Source organism: Pan paniscus, chromosome 2 (assembly GCF_029289425.2).
Source record: "Pan paniscus chromosome 2, NHGRI_mPanPan1-v2.0_pri, whole genome shotgun sequence".
Taxonomy (NCBI): domain Eukaryota; kingdom Metazoa; phylum Chordata; class Mammalia; order Primates; family Hominidae; genus Pan; species Pan paniscus.
In genome coordinates, this window is record NC_085926.1 from 62,629,588 (window position 1) to 62,646,924 (window position 17,337).

The 17,337-nt window shown below is 41.1% G+C and overlaps 1 protein-coding gene across 14 annotated transcripts in view; it reads right to left on the reverse strand.

The window, feature by feature from the left end:
* Positions 1–17,337, reverse strand: part of CADPS (calcium dependent secretion activator) — a 475,048-nt gene that overhangs the window by 287,489 nt on the left and 170,222 nt on the right. The gene's annotated exons all lie outside the window — the stretch shown is intronic.

A 17,337-nucleotide genomic window follows, 5' to 3' on the forward strand; every position in this document is an offset into this window, starting at 1 on the left:
ACTCACTGTTACTGGGGAAAGAAAGATTTTTATCCTCAATTCAGATGAGAACATTAATGGTTAGGGAGTTTAAGTGACTTGCCCGAGTAAAGGGCATACCCAAGATTCAACTAAACATCCTTTTCTTCATTTTCCTTTGTAAAAATATCCTAAATTTCAATCCATATCCACCATTTCCTCAGTGGTCTACACACTTTGGGGAAAGCTCAACCCATCCTCAGTTCTAGGTGAGTGTCTTCCCTGGTTTAAGACATTCAGCAGATTCTATGCACCTGGTCAGAGTAATGGAATTAGGGACAGGATATTTTAGTACAAAGTACATGCACCAATCAGATGCAAGATGACATTTACTAGACAGTTTCTGGGAAAGGGGCTTTCAGACTCTTCTGAGAAAGATGCTGGAGGAGAATTCTCTCTTCCTGATAGAAGTGAAAGGAACTGTAAGAAAACCCTATGGCAGGTTAAGATTATGCAGCTCATTGTGAGGGAAACTCTGTCCCTGAACTTATAGCTCACAATCAAAGTAGATTGATTTTACTACTCTGATTTCATAGAGTTGAAAAGTCTGCTATCAATGAAAGATAGTAAGGGATTCACCCATTTGATAACTTTTGTAATTCACAACACACCTTCTTTGCTTCCACAAAAGCAAACAAGGCACAGTGCAACAGATCTCTGAATTAGATGAAAACGGAGTGGCAATTTCACTCAAAAACTTCAACTAAGTAAACTTACTGAAATTGAGCAAAAACAAAATTTTGAGTTCCTAACTGGCCTGGTAATACCCACTAAGGCACACAAACAGGTAGACATTCCTGACACAAGTGATCAAGATTAAGGAATCTATAATCAAAGAAACAATGTGTAGAGTTTATATGGAAGTGTTTGGTGAAGTATAAACGTGCCATATAAATAAAAAACATTAACATTATTAATAATGTTAATGTTTAGAAGAGAGAGGGACCTTAAAAACAGACTAATCCTAACGCTTCAGTTTGGAGGTTAATAAACTGAAGTCCAGGATGTGAAGTGACTTATTTATATAGCTAGAAAGTGGTGGAGTCAAGAAAAAAAAGGATACAAAATTACAGCTAGATAGGAGAAATAACTTCTAGTGTTTTATAGCACCGGTCCCCAATATTTTTGGCACCAGGGACCAAACTTCGTGGAAGATAATTTTTTCATCCAGGGGGTGGGGGGATTGGTTGGGGGGATGGTTTCGGGATGAAACTCTTCCACCTCACATCATCAGGCATTAGATTCTCATAAGGAACACACAACCTAGATCCCTCGCATGTGCGGTTCACAGTAGGGTTTGCGCTCCTATGAGAATCTAATTCTGCCACTGATCTGACAGGAGGCGGAGCTCAGGCAGTAATGCCTGGTACCTGACTGTGGCCTGGGGGTTAGGGACCCCTGTTTTATAGCACTATAGGATGGCTATAATTAACAATATATTATATAGTTTCAAATAGCTAGGAGGAGGATATTGAATGTTTCCCAACACAAAGAAATAAAATCTGAGATGATGGACATACTAATTACCTTGATCTGACCACCATACATTGCATATATCAAAACATCACTATGTAACCCATAAATATGTACGATTATTATGTGTCAATTAAACAAATTTTTAAGCAAGACAACTACAAAGAATGAAAATAAGTTAACTGTCTTCCAGTGAGCAAACAAACAAAGAAACAAACAAAAAACCCTGCATGTTTTGGCAAACAGAAGAACATTTTTGTTTTCTCTATGTATTATAACACTTCAGAGGCATAAAATATCTATGTCTTCCTGGAGAGGGAAAACAACAATTTAAAAACCCCATCTATTTAAAGTTCTTTCAGAAAGTCAGGTAGGGGAGGAAGTCAATGGGTCAGCTGACATCAGTGGACAGAAAGGCGTCTTTGGCCCCCAAATAATAGAAATACATTTAAATGCTAAATGTGAACTAGAAAGTTATTTTCCTTGAATTTCTGAAGTTTTTCTCTTTTTTCTCCTGTGGCTAGAGGGGAGAAATGGAGCTAATGTACAAGTGATGATATAAGATAAAAATATTGTCAATCTGCAGATCTGCAGACAAGCAAAGCCTAACATAATCCCCATATTTCACAATAGCATGTACTTAAGGGTGTGTCATTCCCATTCTTTCTGATTTTGCCTTTTTGAATGTCCTGTTTATGGAATATATTTCATAATGTACCTTGTCTGTCTTGTATTGGTGACTCATAATAAGTAAAGCCCAACTCATTTTTATTTCAGTAGGATTTTAAAATGACCTTTTATTTAACATTATGCATTTTGATTGCATCTTTTGCTTACAGAGCCTTCCCAGAATGCAATGGGTAGTTAGGCAGAAATGTATTTTAAGCCATCAGGGACTAGAGAATTTGTCATTATTACATGTATCCTTTGTTCCTCCCCACACAGTAATGCTCAAAAGGTGCTGGCCTCATGCTAGTTCTTAATAAAATGATTGCAATGATGGTGATAGCTGTGGGCTGCCACCAAGTAGCACATCTGCAGCAGCTGTAGCAACAGCCTGGGAACAGCCACAAGCATGGGTTGCTTCCTTTATGGCCAAGGGCAAAACACCAAAAGGAGATTTGTTATGGAAGACAAGAGGGATCAACAGTCTTGTTTGCTTAGATCAGGGTTGAGGGGGCCCAACACGGGGGTGGCAAATCCCTCCCATCTGTTCTTGTTTTTCTGGAGGGCTGATGTCACTCAGCAATTTAAAATGGCTAAAATTCACCACTCGAATCAAGGACAGAAAACTGCCTTCAATATCAGATCATAGGTTTGTAAGTTCACGATGACCACCTCAGGGAATTTGTGAAACAGTCCCAAATGGGGCAAGAAATACTGCAAAATGCCATTTGATTCAAGTAGAAATAATTTCTATCAACAGCCAGGGGCATTTTATTGAGTGACCGTTAATAAGACCTAAGAAAAAGCACTTAACTGCTGCCAATGAAAGGACTTTGTTGTTTTTAATTAAATGACTAGGAAGTAAATAATCAGAAAGGGAAGGTTGTGAGACCCCAGGGTACCAGGGACTTAGGGCCAGGATGAATTGGCTTGAAGATTTTCAGTTTTCAGGGGTGATTATCATGAGTACTTTTTCTTTCTGCTGATATTATCTATTGTGTATACTGAAATCTTATGCTTAAATTTCAACATTGCGTATTGAGTTTTCATTGCTACTTCCGGGATTCCCTTCGCATTTTTTTTTTTTTTTTTTTTTTTTTGCTTCTATCTTAACGCTTGCTTCTACGGTAAAAAGCTCTTATTATGCAGTCTTTTTCTACAACTAATAAAGAACTTTCAAATATATTAGCCCACCTAAACTGCGTAATAATACTGTGAAGCAGGTGCAAGTGAAAAAAGTCACTAACCCATTTTACAGCTCAGGAAATTGAGACCCAGAAAGGTAAAGAAAAATTCCTAAAGTAAAACAATTCTTCAAATCCCTTTCATCATTTATTCAACAAGCATTTATTGAGCATGTGCTTTGCTAGGTGCCCAATCATATTATACTGGTCAAGTGGTAAGGCACTGTGGTTAGAAGAATATGCTTCCATCAGTTAATCAAGAATCAAGGTTTTTCCGTTGTAGCACTACTAGTATTTTGGAATGAATAGTTCTGCGTTGCAGGGCCTGTCCTATTCATCGTAGGATGTTTAGCAGCATACTTGGCCACTACCCAATGTAAACCAGTAGCTTTCTTTCCCCTGTCATGCTGACCAAAAATATTCCTAGACATTGGCAAATGTCCCCTAGGGGCAAAATATTCTATATTGAGAACCATGGAGCTAAGTGAGTTTTGTGAGCCTTTGTTACTCATCTCTAAAATGGGAATAGCAGTCTCTAATAGCATTGTTATAGCTAGTGAATTGTCTGGAAGTGGTCAATAAGTAGGAGATGTTGTTACTGTATTGCTATTACTACCCAGGTCATCAGATATTTTTAAGGTGCCTACTATGTGCCACTGCAAACAGGAAGGTGGAGGAAGACTCAGGCTTTAAACTCAGGTCTTAACTTCCACATAGAGTGTTCCATCTGCTCTGCCAGTTGCCAACTCTTCTAAGGCACCCAGCTAGTTAACAGCCTCATTTTATTCTTGCTCTTGCCATCTTTAAATACCTTCCTGTCCTAGTCTGTCATCATCCCTTGTTGCCAAAGTTGTAAGGAAGTGTTCAAGTTTTGAAAAGGCTTTTCTCAGGCTGACCTCTAAGAACTTGCCGTCCTCAGACACTCAGTGTCACCTTGCTCTCCCTTCTCACTAATAACCTTCACAATGGATCATAAAGCCCTCAGAGTGTCTGGGTGGCAGAAGGGATTCAGAAGACTATAACCCACTTTCCACAGGGCATCCATGGTACAGCAATGGGTAATGTGGGAAGGGAGGAAGAGGACAATTCACGTTGACATTGACAGCAATTTTCTCCAGATGAGTCCCAGAAAAAAATCTTTCCAGTGTGTGAATAGGAATAACAGTGTGATAAATGATGCTTCTTTTCACTTCCTTTGTTACTAGGCTGTGATTTGACAGCTTTCAAGAGTTTTAGTGACATTTATTTGTAGAAAAATTTCTTAGTTCTAACAGTGAACACATGTTGAATAAGGAATGGCTGACATTTGATTTCCTTTAAGCACTAAAGTGTTTTTCTCTAGGCAGAACAGCACAATTAAGTTTTCCATGCTGTACCTGAGCTGAAAAAAAAATGCATTCCTCCATTCCATTTATTTTCCTGTTATGACCTTAGGTGGCTTATAAACATTTTCCTTATAAGAGGAAATGTGAATCTAAAGAGACCATACACAATGAACTTTAAAATTATAATGTAAACATAATCAAGAGATAATGCCAAGAGAATAGGATGCCATCTTGAGGTTATGACCTCCAACTGCTGTAAAAGTGTGCAAGGAGAAGCAAACTGATGTCTAGAAATACAGGTTGGGTGTTAGCCAAGACTTTCACTTGAATGCCAGTGTCCTGGGGCTCCCCGAATGATAACTGAATCACTCTTTTATAAAATGTAGTCTTTTTTTATACCATTCTCTGGAGGGGGGTTGTAGGGCATAAAAAATTAGATTGTATTTGGATGACATGTTTGTATAACCCTTTGGACGCAAATGTACCTGACATTATAGAATTTCTTCCTGCCAAGTAACCGAAATTTATCAGACCCTTGTCCTAATCTTTCAAAGCCTTAGGTTTTGCTTCTGGTTGTGAAATCAATTCACACAAATGTGTTAATAGTTCCTTGAGGCAAGTGGAAAAGCTTCTAGAAAGAAGTAGCTCCTGAGATGGGAGGATGGATAAGATTTCAAAAGGTGACAATGAGAGATTGAGGGGGTGGGGTGGCGTTCTAGCAGGAGAAAACAGGAAAAGCAAAGTATGTTTGAGGAGATCCCATGGCAAGTCAGCAGAATGATTACTAGTTTGGTTTGGACACCGGGCAAAGCTGGAAAGGAGTAATAAGCATTTTAGCTGTGAGAGGTACTGATTCTTCTCTGGACTAGAGTCCCAAGCAGCTACCATGTCGACCATGTTTGGAGTAAAGGTGTGTTTGACTGTACTGGGCAATCTACATTTTTTTAATGGAAATTTTTGGCTTCTCTTCCCTTTCTGGAAGATCTGTCAACAATGCTGGAGCTGGAGCTGATTGGCAGCTGCCCCTGTTAAGTGGGATATTAACTGTCCAGTTGGCCATAGTCCCCACCATTCCCTGGTGTCTTCCCAATATACTGAGAGGGAAAACAAAAGTTGTGACTTATTGTCAAGTTTTTCTTATGACAGAGTATCATAATCTCCAAGATGATGCATGGTCATATTGTTTTGTTCTTATGCTGTAGGTCACGGAAAATAAAGTTGACTTTTCTTCCATCAAGTTCACTTCACTCGTTTGTGTGAACTTTTTCAGCATTAGAGATCATGAGCCCTGCTCTAGATAGGGAAAGGCTAAGTAACTTTCCAAGGCCACAGGGAAGTCAGTGCCTGACTTGGCAATACAATGCAGCAGGTCCATTCTCATCTCTGTTAAGTTAAAAAGAGAACCTGGACTGTCCCTGTGTCCATGTGGCATGGTAGGAAGCACACTCCTGCCTACCAAATTCTGCTTGGTACCCACCAACCTTGCTGGGTCCTGGATCTTAAGATTGCCGTCCAGAAACCTAAATTAATGCTTAAGCTGGATTACTGCATGAGTCTAACAGAGGGGTGAGGGAGAGAACCCACCTGCCTACTCACAGAATTTCTTAAAGGTCCATCCACTTGTACACAAAGGAAAACACATGTCAACAATGATTCCTTTTACTCCTTGGTATTTACCCAAAGGAGTCAAAGCTTATGTCCACACACAAACCTGTACACAGATATTCATAGCAGCTTTATTTGTAATTGCTAAAACTTAGAAGCAAACAAGACATTCCTTAGTAGGAGGATGGACAAACTGTGGTACATTTAGACAATAGAATATTATTCAGCATGAAAAAGAAGTGAGCTATCAAACCTTGAAAAGATGTCGAGGAAGCTTAGTTACATGTTGCTGAGTGAGGAAAGCCAATCTGAAAAGGTTACACACTGTGTAGTTTCAACTATATGACACTCTGGAAAGTGCACCTATGGAGACTAAAAAGATCGGTGGTTGTCAGTGGTTGAGGGGGAGGGAGTGATGAAAAGGCAGAGAACAGAGGATTTTTTAGGACAGCGAAACTGCTCTGTATCATGTCATGATGGTAGAGACATGTCATTAGGTCTTTGCCAAAACCTATAGAACCGTAATGTAAACCAAGAGCGAACCCTAATGTAAACCATGGACTTTGGGGGATAATGATATATCAGTGTAGGCTCATCAACTGTTACAAATGCATCATTCTGGTGGAGGATGTTGGTAGTAGGGGAGGCTGTGTCTGTGTAGGGGAAGGAGGGATATAGAAGATCTCTACTTTCTGCTCAATTTTGCTGTAGCCTAAAACTTCTCTGAAAAATAAGGTTTACTTAAAAAAACAATTCTTTCAACAGCAGTCAGTAATGGTGGGACCTCCTTTCCTGCAGGTCCCTGAGTTAAAATAGTGAATAAAGAGATAGTAGGCAGCCATAAAAAGGAACTAGATCATGTCATTTGCAGGGACATGGATGGAGCTGGATGCCATTATCCTCAGCAAACTAAAGCAGGAACAGAAAACCAAACATTGCATGTTCTCACTCATAAGCAGGAGCTGAATGATGACAACACATGGACACATAGTGGGGCAACACACACTGGGGCCTGTCGGTGTATGGTCAGGAGAGGAAGAGTACCAGAAAGAATAGCTAATAGATGCTGGGCTTAATACCTTGCTGATGGGTTGATGTGCAGCAAATCACCATGGCACACATTTACCTATGGAACAAACCTGCACATCCTGCACATGTACCCCTGAACTAAAAATAAAAGTTGAAGAAAAAAAAAGATAGGATTTTTTGATAATAATATGGTCTTATCTTATGAAATAAATTTATAACTCCAGAGGCATGTGATTTTCTTATAGAAACATTGTCACTTAGCATCCATCATCTGAAATTTTCAACACCACTGTCTTTACAAAAACTCTTGAAATATGGATGATGGTATTTTAGATCAGGTCCTCAAACTGGTCAACATCTGAATTGCCTTGGAGTTTGTTAAAAAAAAATTATATATATATATATATATATAGCTACCCAGAACTCACCCCAAAGCTTTTGATTAAAATTTCAAAATGGTGAAGTGCCAGTCCCTGCATTTTAACCCTACTTCCAAGGTAATTCTTCTGCTCAACAAAGGATAAGAATCACTGAGGTGAAAGGAACCATTTAATCCAGAGAAAGCAAATGCCTGGCACACTTACGAGTATGGTTTTTTCCTGCATAGCAGCAGACATCACTAATTCATCTGCATTCTTTCCCATGAACCTCAGAATTGCTCACCACAACTACCATTTGAAGAGAGTTGGCTTAGGAGGTAAACCTATTTGTTGGCCCAGGAGATAAAACTTATGCATATATTATTCCAGTCTTTGGAAATCCATAAGCCTACATCTCACTGGCCTATCACAAACATAAACCTGACCCTATAGCCATATTTTAGAAAGATGCCATTCCTTTCAACTCTCACTGCCATCAACCTAGTCCAAGCTACCATCATTACCTGCCAGGATGGTAACAATACCATCTACCTAGTCTCTCTGCTCTGATGGCTTGACTCCTGTAATATACAGCCCAAATTAGGTTTTTAAAACAATGAAATAGAAACTGCTGGTGCTTTTAAATTATGATCAGTTTGAATTTTAGATTAATTTAGGGACAGCTGACATCTTTGTTATGTAAAGAAGGTCATGTCATGCCCATACTTCAAAACCATCCAGGTCTCTTCTCATCTGTATCTAGAATGATCATGGCCTCTTAGTAGATGATGTGACCTCTACAAAGCTCGCTAATATCACCTCTCATCTTGAGGCACTCTCTCCTTCACTGGTTGCTTTTTCTTCAATCTTTTACCAGTTTCTTGCCCATCGAGTTTTTCCCCATCCGAGAGCCCGGCCTACAATTTCTCGTCCCTCTCTCAGGAACATTCGGTCCCTCCCAATTCCCACTCAAGTTCCTGCCCCTCCCTTCAGGCCTCTGCTTCAGTCCACTTTCTTAGAGGGGTCCTCCCTGACCATTTCATCCCCAGAAGTGCTCATCACCCCCAAGTCATTGCTCTTCGTAACTCCCTCTGTTCATTTCCTTCACAGTCCTTCTGATGAGCCACGATTATTTTGTGTATTCACTTTTTCACTTTTAAATGGCATGCTTCTCACCCTGGGTTGTAAGCTACACATGACAAGGACAGGGACAGTATCTGTCATGCTTATCAATTGTGTATACAGAACCCAGCCTCATGCCGGACACAGAGCAGGTTCTCGATACATATTTGATGAATAAATTTATGGGAACATATTTTAAATTTTGTTTTTGCCAGGTGCAGTGGCTCACACCTGTAATCCCAGCAGTGGCTCACATCTGTAATTTGGGAGGCTGAGACAGGCGGATCACTTGAGGTCAGGAGTTCGAGACCAACCTGGGCAATATGGTGAAACTCTGTCTGTACCAAAAATACAAAAAAAATTAGCCAAGCATGCTGGCGCATGCCCGTAGTCCCAGCTACTCAGGAGGCTGAGGCAGGAGGATCACTTGAACTCAGGAGGCAGAGGTTGTAGTGAGCCGAGATTGCATCACTGCACTCCAGCCTGGGTGACAGAATGGGACTCCATCTTAAAAAAAAAAAAAAAATTCTATTTTCCTTCATGTCTATCACCAGGATGAGCTAACAATAAAAACTCTGAGTTTCTTCACTTTCTGTTTCGTGATCCTATCTGCTAAGTTTATGTTCATCAGTTCTAACCCATTTCATTTGTGTTCTGCATGAAGGCTCACCAAAGGACAACCACAGTCACAAAGGATATCACAAGATAGGAGGAAAAAGTGACATGTTCTGTTGATGTCAATAAGCCTCTTTATCTGGTCACCCCAGTGCTCGCTCAATGGGCCTAGGTACTCAGTGGCCATGGTGGCAGGGATAGAAGCTACACATGGGCTTAACCCAGACTTCCTCTCACGAAGGCTGGCCTAGCTAAGGCCACTGCTGACTGCCTAGTGACACTCTTAGAAAATCTCTATGGCAATAATATTAAGATAACAATAACCTGGTGAAAATAACATTATTTTGATTATCAAAGTCCATTGGATCAGGTCATAGATAAATCTATGTTTAACTGAATTCTGTGCCATAATTGGTTTGATCATGCTCTAAGGTATTTATCTTATTGGTGCATTTATTTAAGGGTGTCCTAACTAATTCTATCACTGTCAATGTTGTTTACTTTAAACGTTTTAATTGTCTTTGTACTTCAGTTAGCACAGTTAGGCAAACCCAGAGACCAACACTGAGTCCTTAATATGGCACCATACCCTGGAGGAGTAGCCAGTTACCTGGGGGCAGATCAATTACATTAGACCCCTTCCATCATAGAAGGGACAGAAATCAGTCCTCATTGTAATATTCTGGATATGAATTTGCCTTCTTGATGTACAGTACTTCTACCAGCACTACCCTATGGACTCACAGAATGCCTGATCCACTGACAAAGCATTTTGACAGCATTATGTCTGATCCAGGAACTTATTTCACAGCAAAGTAAGTGCAGCAACAGGCTTCTGCCCATAGAATCAACAGGTCCTTACCCATACCCCAGTATCTGAAAGGAAATGGCCCAACTTAAAGGTAGAATGGTTTACTGAAGACTCAGTTATATTGCTGGTTAGGAGACACCACCCTAAAAAAATGGGACTTTGTCTTACAGAATGAAGTAGATGCTATCAATCAGATAATTATATGGTGCTGTTTTCTCCAGCACCACCGAATTCACGGGCCCAGGAATCAAGGGTGGAAGTGGGAAGGTCTCCTCTCACTGTTAAGACATTCACAGAATATTGTCTTCCCATCCTGCAACTTTGAGCTCTGCTGGTTTCCACATCTTAGTTTTTCCTTCCACTCATTATATTATATGAGTTTTATTGGAGATTAAATTTACAGTTTAGTCTTTAGATAACAGAAAACTCAGCTTTTAAGGAATTAACAGAACACAAAGATAGATGTGATGATTGCTGAGATTTTTTGACCTGATTTTGGGATTAGGGAAAGAATGTTTTCTCGATTGTACAAAGGATAGTTGCATCTTACAAGGAGAAGACAGTTGTTTTGCTGTTGTATGGAAATTCAAATATGCATATGAAGGAAATAAAAATATTTTACCCCCAAATGTATTTATTTGACATATTTTGAGATCGCTGACAGAGAGCCAGCAAACAGAAGTGGCCCTGCAAAGCTGTCTGTTGAAGGGGAAATTTGCATCTATAGAGAATCTGCATTAATACAGCCAGGCTTTATCCATATCTAGGAAAGATAAACTTGAGTCTGACACCTTAAAGATCTGAAAGAAACATTTACCTGACTATCCTCTCTAAGGGTTGGTACCTGTGAAGTTTCAGCTATGATACATAACAAGAATACCTTTGCTAGCCAAGCCTCCTCTTTTCTCCTTCCTCTAAGTTGTCTTGTCACTAAAACCTAATTTGCCACCATAACTGTTTTGGTTGTTTTTTTGTTTTGTTTTGTTTTTGAGACAGGGTCTCACTCTATCACCCGGGCTGGAATGCAGTGGCATGATCATGGCTCACCACATCCTTGACCTCCTGGGCTCCAATGATCCTGCCTCAACCTCTCCAGTAGCTGGGACTATAGGCATGAGCCACCAGCCTGGCCCCCAAACCTGTTTTTGGCCATGCTCTGAGCCCGTATTATTTCTGCAACTTCAAGTTGGTATATAAGCTTCTGAACCTTTTTAGGGGGTTGGGTCTTTATTCTGAACGCTCCCACGTATACACGTTAAATAAATTTGTATGTCTTTTCTTCGATTAATCTGCCTTTTGTCAGTTATCAGGGAAACTTCAGGGGGCCAAGGGCCTTGACCCCTACATATAAAAGTGTGGGTCTGGATGCTCAGTAGTCAAAGAAGTGACCTGGGCCAGTAATTAAGTTACTCTCCCTCAGCTACAAACACTGTATTTGGCTGGGTGACACTGGGGCCAGGACTCTGCAAACCAGGCTTCTGCTCTGCCAGCTCCTCCTTGCTGGGCTCTGTCAATAAGTGATGCTATGGGGAAAGCTGCAGGGTGGAAGAGGGAACAGGTACTTGCTCCTTCCTGGTTTCTTCTTTTACATTCCTGCAAACCCCCTGCCACTGGCAGCCACAGTGCCTTCCCCAGCAGTAGTGAACTCCAGTTTGCCACATTGTCAATACTTGCAGATACACCCTCTTTGCACCTCATTGCATCCCTGCCTGAGAAGTCTGCGTATTAGACCCACAGGGCCCTGCCTCTGAGCTCAGAGGCACCAGCATCAGTGACCAGCATCTCTCCTCTGAGGGCTGGTTTTTCTTTGTGTGCCTCTACCCTCCCTTAAACTAAGTTTAAGTAATTCCAACCTATTCCCTTTGTTTCCTCAACTCTAGGGGATGGGGGCTGCTGCCCGTCATTTCTGCCTGTATGATATCTTAAAGTTATCCTTTTACCTTTGTAGTTACCCAGTTAACTACTTTATATATTGCTAACAATTCTTGATGTTCGATCCTCTGTTCACATAACAGACTGGCTTCTGTTTCTTGACTGGCCCTTACTGATCCAGTAAGGCATCCTCATCAATTAGGGGACACAGGATTGGCTGACCAGAATAGGATCTTTTGCACATGAGGATGTTCTGATCAATAGCATATCTAGATCACCCCTCCTTGATATCCTGGAATGTGAAAATTGACCTTCTGTGATAAAGCCTGACATATGTATGGTACCCTAATATTTATAACACATATTCACAAATTATCTGAATCAATCCTTAGAAGAACCCTGAGAGATGTAGCAAGGCAGTCAAATATATCGGCTTTGGAGACACAAAGACTTGAGTGCAAGTCTTGCCTCAATCAACCCACTCATGGGATCTTGGGCAAATTACTTAAATTTAGTTTTTACATTTCCTATTTCCATAGGTTTTGGGGAACAGGTGGTGTTTGGTTACATGAGTAAGTTCTTTAGTGGTGATTTGTAAAATTTTGGTGTACCCTTCAGCCGAGTAGTATACTCTGAACCCAATTCATAATCTTTTATGCCTCACCCCCTCCCCATCCTTTCCCCTGAGTCCCCAAAATCCATTGTGTAATTCTTATGCCTTTGCATCCTCACAGCTTAGCTCCCACTTATGAGTGAGAGCATATGATGTTTGGTTTTCCATTCCTAAGTTACTTCAGTAACTTAGTTTCCAGTTCCATCCAGGTTACTGAGAATGCCATTAATTCATTCTTTTTTATGGCTGAGTAGCATTCTATTGTATATATACCACAATTTATTTATCCACTTGTTGATTGATGGACATTTGGGCTGGTTCCATATTTTTGCAGTTGTGAATCATGCTGCTATAAACATATGTGTGCAAATGTCTTTTTTGTATAATGGTTTCTTTTCCTCTGGGTAGATATCCAGGAATGGGATTGCTGGATCAAATGCTAGATCTACTTTTAGTTCTTTAAGGAATCTGCACACTGGCTTCCATAGTGGTTGCACTAGTTTACATTCCTACCAGTAGTGTAGAAGTCTTTTCTTTTCACCACATCCATGCCAACATCTATTTTTTTAATTTTTAAATTATGGCCATTCTTGCAGCAATAAGGTGGTATCACATTGTGGTTTTGATTTGCATTTCTCTAATCATTAGTGATGTCGAGTATTTTTTCATGTTTGTTGGCCATTTGTATATCTTCTTTTGAGAATTGTCTATTCATATCCTTAGCCCACTTTTTGATGGGGTTGTTTCTTTCTTGCTAATTTGAGTTCCTTGTAGATTCTGGATATTAGTCCTTTGTCAGATGTATAGATGGTAAAGATTTTCTCCCTCTCTGTGGGCTGTCTGTTTACTCTGCTGACTGTTCCTTTTACTTAAATATTTTGATCCTTACTTCCCTCTTCTTTAAAATGGATGCTGTAGCATCACCCTCCTTAGGTCTGTTGTAATGGTTGAGAGACAGAAAGTATCATTCAGAGAGAGAACATAAAGCACTTAGCATATTGCCTCATGCAATAAATGCTCTAAAATGTTTGCTACTATTTCATGAATGAGAAAAGAGGGAACTGAAGAGCTGAGTATACTTGCCCAAAGTTACTACATGAGGCATCCAGGACTTGCACTTGTCTCTTTGCACTCAAGTTACTTCCCACTGTTTCATGTGTGACACAGTTCTTCCAGAAGCCCCTCTATGAGGGGTGCAGGACCCTGGCCTGCCCAGGTACGATGTTTTGTGTAGGCAACACTTTACACTTAGTTTCTGTCTGCAAATACCTGCTCAGGTGCATCTTTCTGGTAAACATCAGCTGGTCCAGGCACACCAATGTGGGTGTGACTCAGGGCTCGTCTTTTGCCCTGTGGGACCTCAGTTTCCTTAAGTAGAGTCATCATCTCCCACATTAGTGGTGGTTCTTGTTCTTGTTCTTCTCCTTCTCCTTCTTCTCTTGCTTATTCTTTTCCTCCTCCTCCTTCTCCTTCACCTTCTTCTCCTTCTTCCTCTCCTTTTCTTTCCTCCCCACTTCCCTCTTTTTTTTTTTTTTTTTCAGACAGGGTCTTGCTTTGTCACCCAGGCTGGAGTGCAGTAGTATGATCGTTGCTCACTGCAGCCTTGGCCTTCTGGGCTCAAGCAATCCTCCTGCCTCAGCCTCCCATGTAGCTGGGACTACAGTCACATACCACCATGCCCAGCTAATTTTTTTAAAATTTCTGACTGACAATAATTTTGTTTTTTGTCCCTATGGCTCAAGCACTTTATTTTTACTTCAGTAGGTTTTTGGGGAACAGGTGGTGTTTGGTTACATGAATAACAAGTTCTTTCATGGGGATTTCTGAAATTTTGGCACAGCCATCACCCAAGCATTGTACACTGTACCGGATGTGTTGTCTTTTATCCCTCACCCCTCTCCCACCCTATCCCGAGTCCCCAAAGTCCATCGTATCATTCTCATGCCTTTGCATCCTCATAGCTTAGCTTCCCCAGCTAACTTTTTAAAAATGTGTTTTGTAGAGTCAGGGTCTCACTATGTTGCCCAGGCTGATCTTGAACCCCTGGGTTCAAATGATCCTCCTGCCTCAGTCTCCCAAAGTGCTGGGATTACCGGCGTGAGCCACTGTGCCTGGTGTCCGTGGTTCTTCTTAGCTCTGGCTGCACTTTAGTATCACTAAGGAACTTTCTTTAAAACAAATATTGATATTTGGGTTCTCACCCCCAGAGATTCTAATCTAAGTGAACTGAGGTGTGACCTAGACTTGGTCATTAAGTAAAAAACCCTTGGAGTCTACTGTAAAGTCAGAATTAATAAACATTGTTCATCAATGTGCCCCTGGGTCAAATCTGGCTGATGACCCGTTTTTGTAAAGCTGTTTTGTTTTGAGACAGAGATTTGCTTTGTTGCCCAGGCTGGAGTGCAGTGGTGCCATCTCGGCTTACTGCAGCCTCTGCCTTCCAGGTTCTAGTGATTTTCCTGCCTCAGCTTCCTGAGTAGCTGGGATTACAGGCGTGTGCCACCACACCCGGCTAATTTTTGTATTTTTAGTAGAAATGGGGTTTTGCTACGTTGATCAGGCTGGTCTCAAACTCCTGGCCTCAAGTGATTCACCCACCTCGGCCTCCCAAAGTGCTGGGAGTACACCGTGCCTGGACTGTTTTTATAAAGTTGTATCGGAACACAGACACACCTATTTGTTTACATATTGTCTATGGCTGCTTTTGTGCTATAACAGCAGAGCTGAGTAGTTGCAACACAGACCATGTGGCCTGCAAAGCCTCAAATATTCATTAATTGCTCCTTTACAGAAAATGTTTGCCAACCCCTATTCTACAAGTCTGTATGAACTCTATGCGTCCTCTATCTCTACCATGCTATGGATCTAAGATTCCTATCTGATAAATTAAATAATATAAACCACCCAGAGGAGTGGCTTTCAAACTTTTTAGGCTACGACCTATGGTAAGAAATATATCTTACATCTGTAGTGGTTTAAAACACATGTCTACAAAGTCTTTGATGGTCTTCCCTTCAAGAGGTGGAGCTTAATTCTTCTTAGTATGGGCTGGACCTGGCGACATGCTTCTGAGGATTGTAATTCTTCAGCAGAAGTGATGGTTGGTGACACTGAAAACTTGGTCATAATGAGGCATTTTGGTTTTCATCTTGGTAGCTATCTCTTGGATTACTCAGGTTATTAAGTTAGATAATGCAGGTCGGACATTTAGCATTGTGTTTGGTAATAGTAAGTGTTCCTTAAGTAAAATCTTAGTTCTCATTATTACAATGGTCTTAACAAAATCCCTAATAGTGAGTCATCCTACTAGAGATGATATGTACATTTTATAGGGAGGAATTGGGGACCTAATCTTATGACTCATTGGTGACATTAAAGTGAGAACTCTAGAGCTGACACCCTAACCTCTGTTTACCTCTTGCCATACCTCAAGAAATGCACTTGCACTTCACGTGCTTTGTCTCCCTTAATTGTCACAGCGACTCTATGAAGGACATCCCATTCTTATTCTCAGTTTAGGGCTGGGAAAACTGAGCACAGGATTTTTAACTGAACTCCTCAAGGCTGCACAGTTAGTAGTAGAAGCAGCATGGGAACTGTCTCAGTCAGTTTGGGCTGCTATCACAAAATACCATAGCCTGGGTGGCTTATAAACAACAGAAATTTATTTCTCACAGTTGTGGAGGCTGGAAGTCTCAGTCCAGGCTGCCAGCATGGTCAGGATCTGGTGAGTGCCCCCTTCAGGCTTGCAGATGGACAAGTTCTTTTATCTTCACAAGATGGTGGAAAGAGCAAGAGAGCTCTCTGCTATCTGGGGTCTCTCAGAAAGGCACTAATCCCATTCATGAGGGCTCTATTCTTATGACCTAATTATCTCCCAAAGGCCCCACCTCATAATACTATCACACTGGGCATTACGATTTCAACATATGAATTTGCGGGGAGGGACACAAACATTCAGTCTAAAATAGAAACCCTTAGTTGGATCCCAGAAACTGCCATTACACCCACATTACTCTTTTAGGACAAGAAAAAGAGGGAAGCAATTTTGGGGAACCATCATTACTGCTGATGTCAGTGGTTGTGGGGATTGGGGCTGCAGGACTGAAGATCCCAATACATGGGCTGAAAGCCACCCCACTTAAGATACAGGTATGAATGGAATGTGGATAAGACCACTGCTTCTGGACTATGACAGGGAACTCTGTGACCACTGAGGAGTCTCTTTCCAAAGTCCAAGGGCAAAGTGATGCTTAGAAAAGATGCCCTGTAGTCCCAGCTACTCGGGAGGCTGAGGCAGGAGAATTGTTTGAACCCGGGAGGCAGAGGTTGCAGTGAGCCGAGATTGCACAACTGCACTCCAGCCTGGTGACAGAACAAGACTCAGTCTAAAAAAAAAAAAAAAAAAAAAACAAAGAAAGAAAGAAAGAAAGGAAAAGAAAAGAAAAGATGCCCTGTTTGCCCTCTGATTTCAAAGCACCTGCAGGCTCACACCTGTAGGCACTGCCTCAGGGCACAGTTGTGGTTCAGAGAAAGATGCCTTGTAGAATGACTATGAACCAGGTAGAGCCTTCTATCCCCTGGAAGAGCATGGTTTGCTCATTTATCCATAGATCTGTGAAAGGAAAACAAAAACTCAGGACCC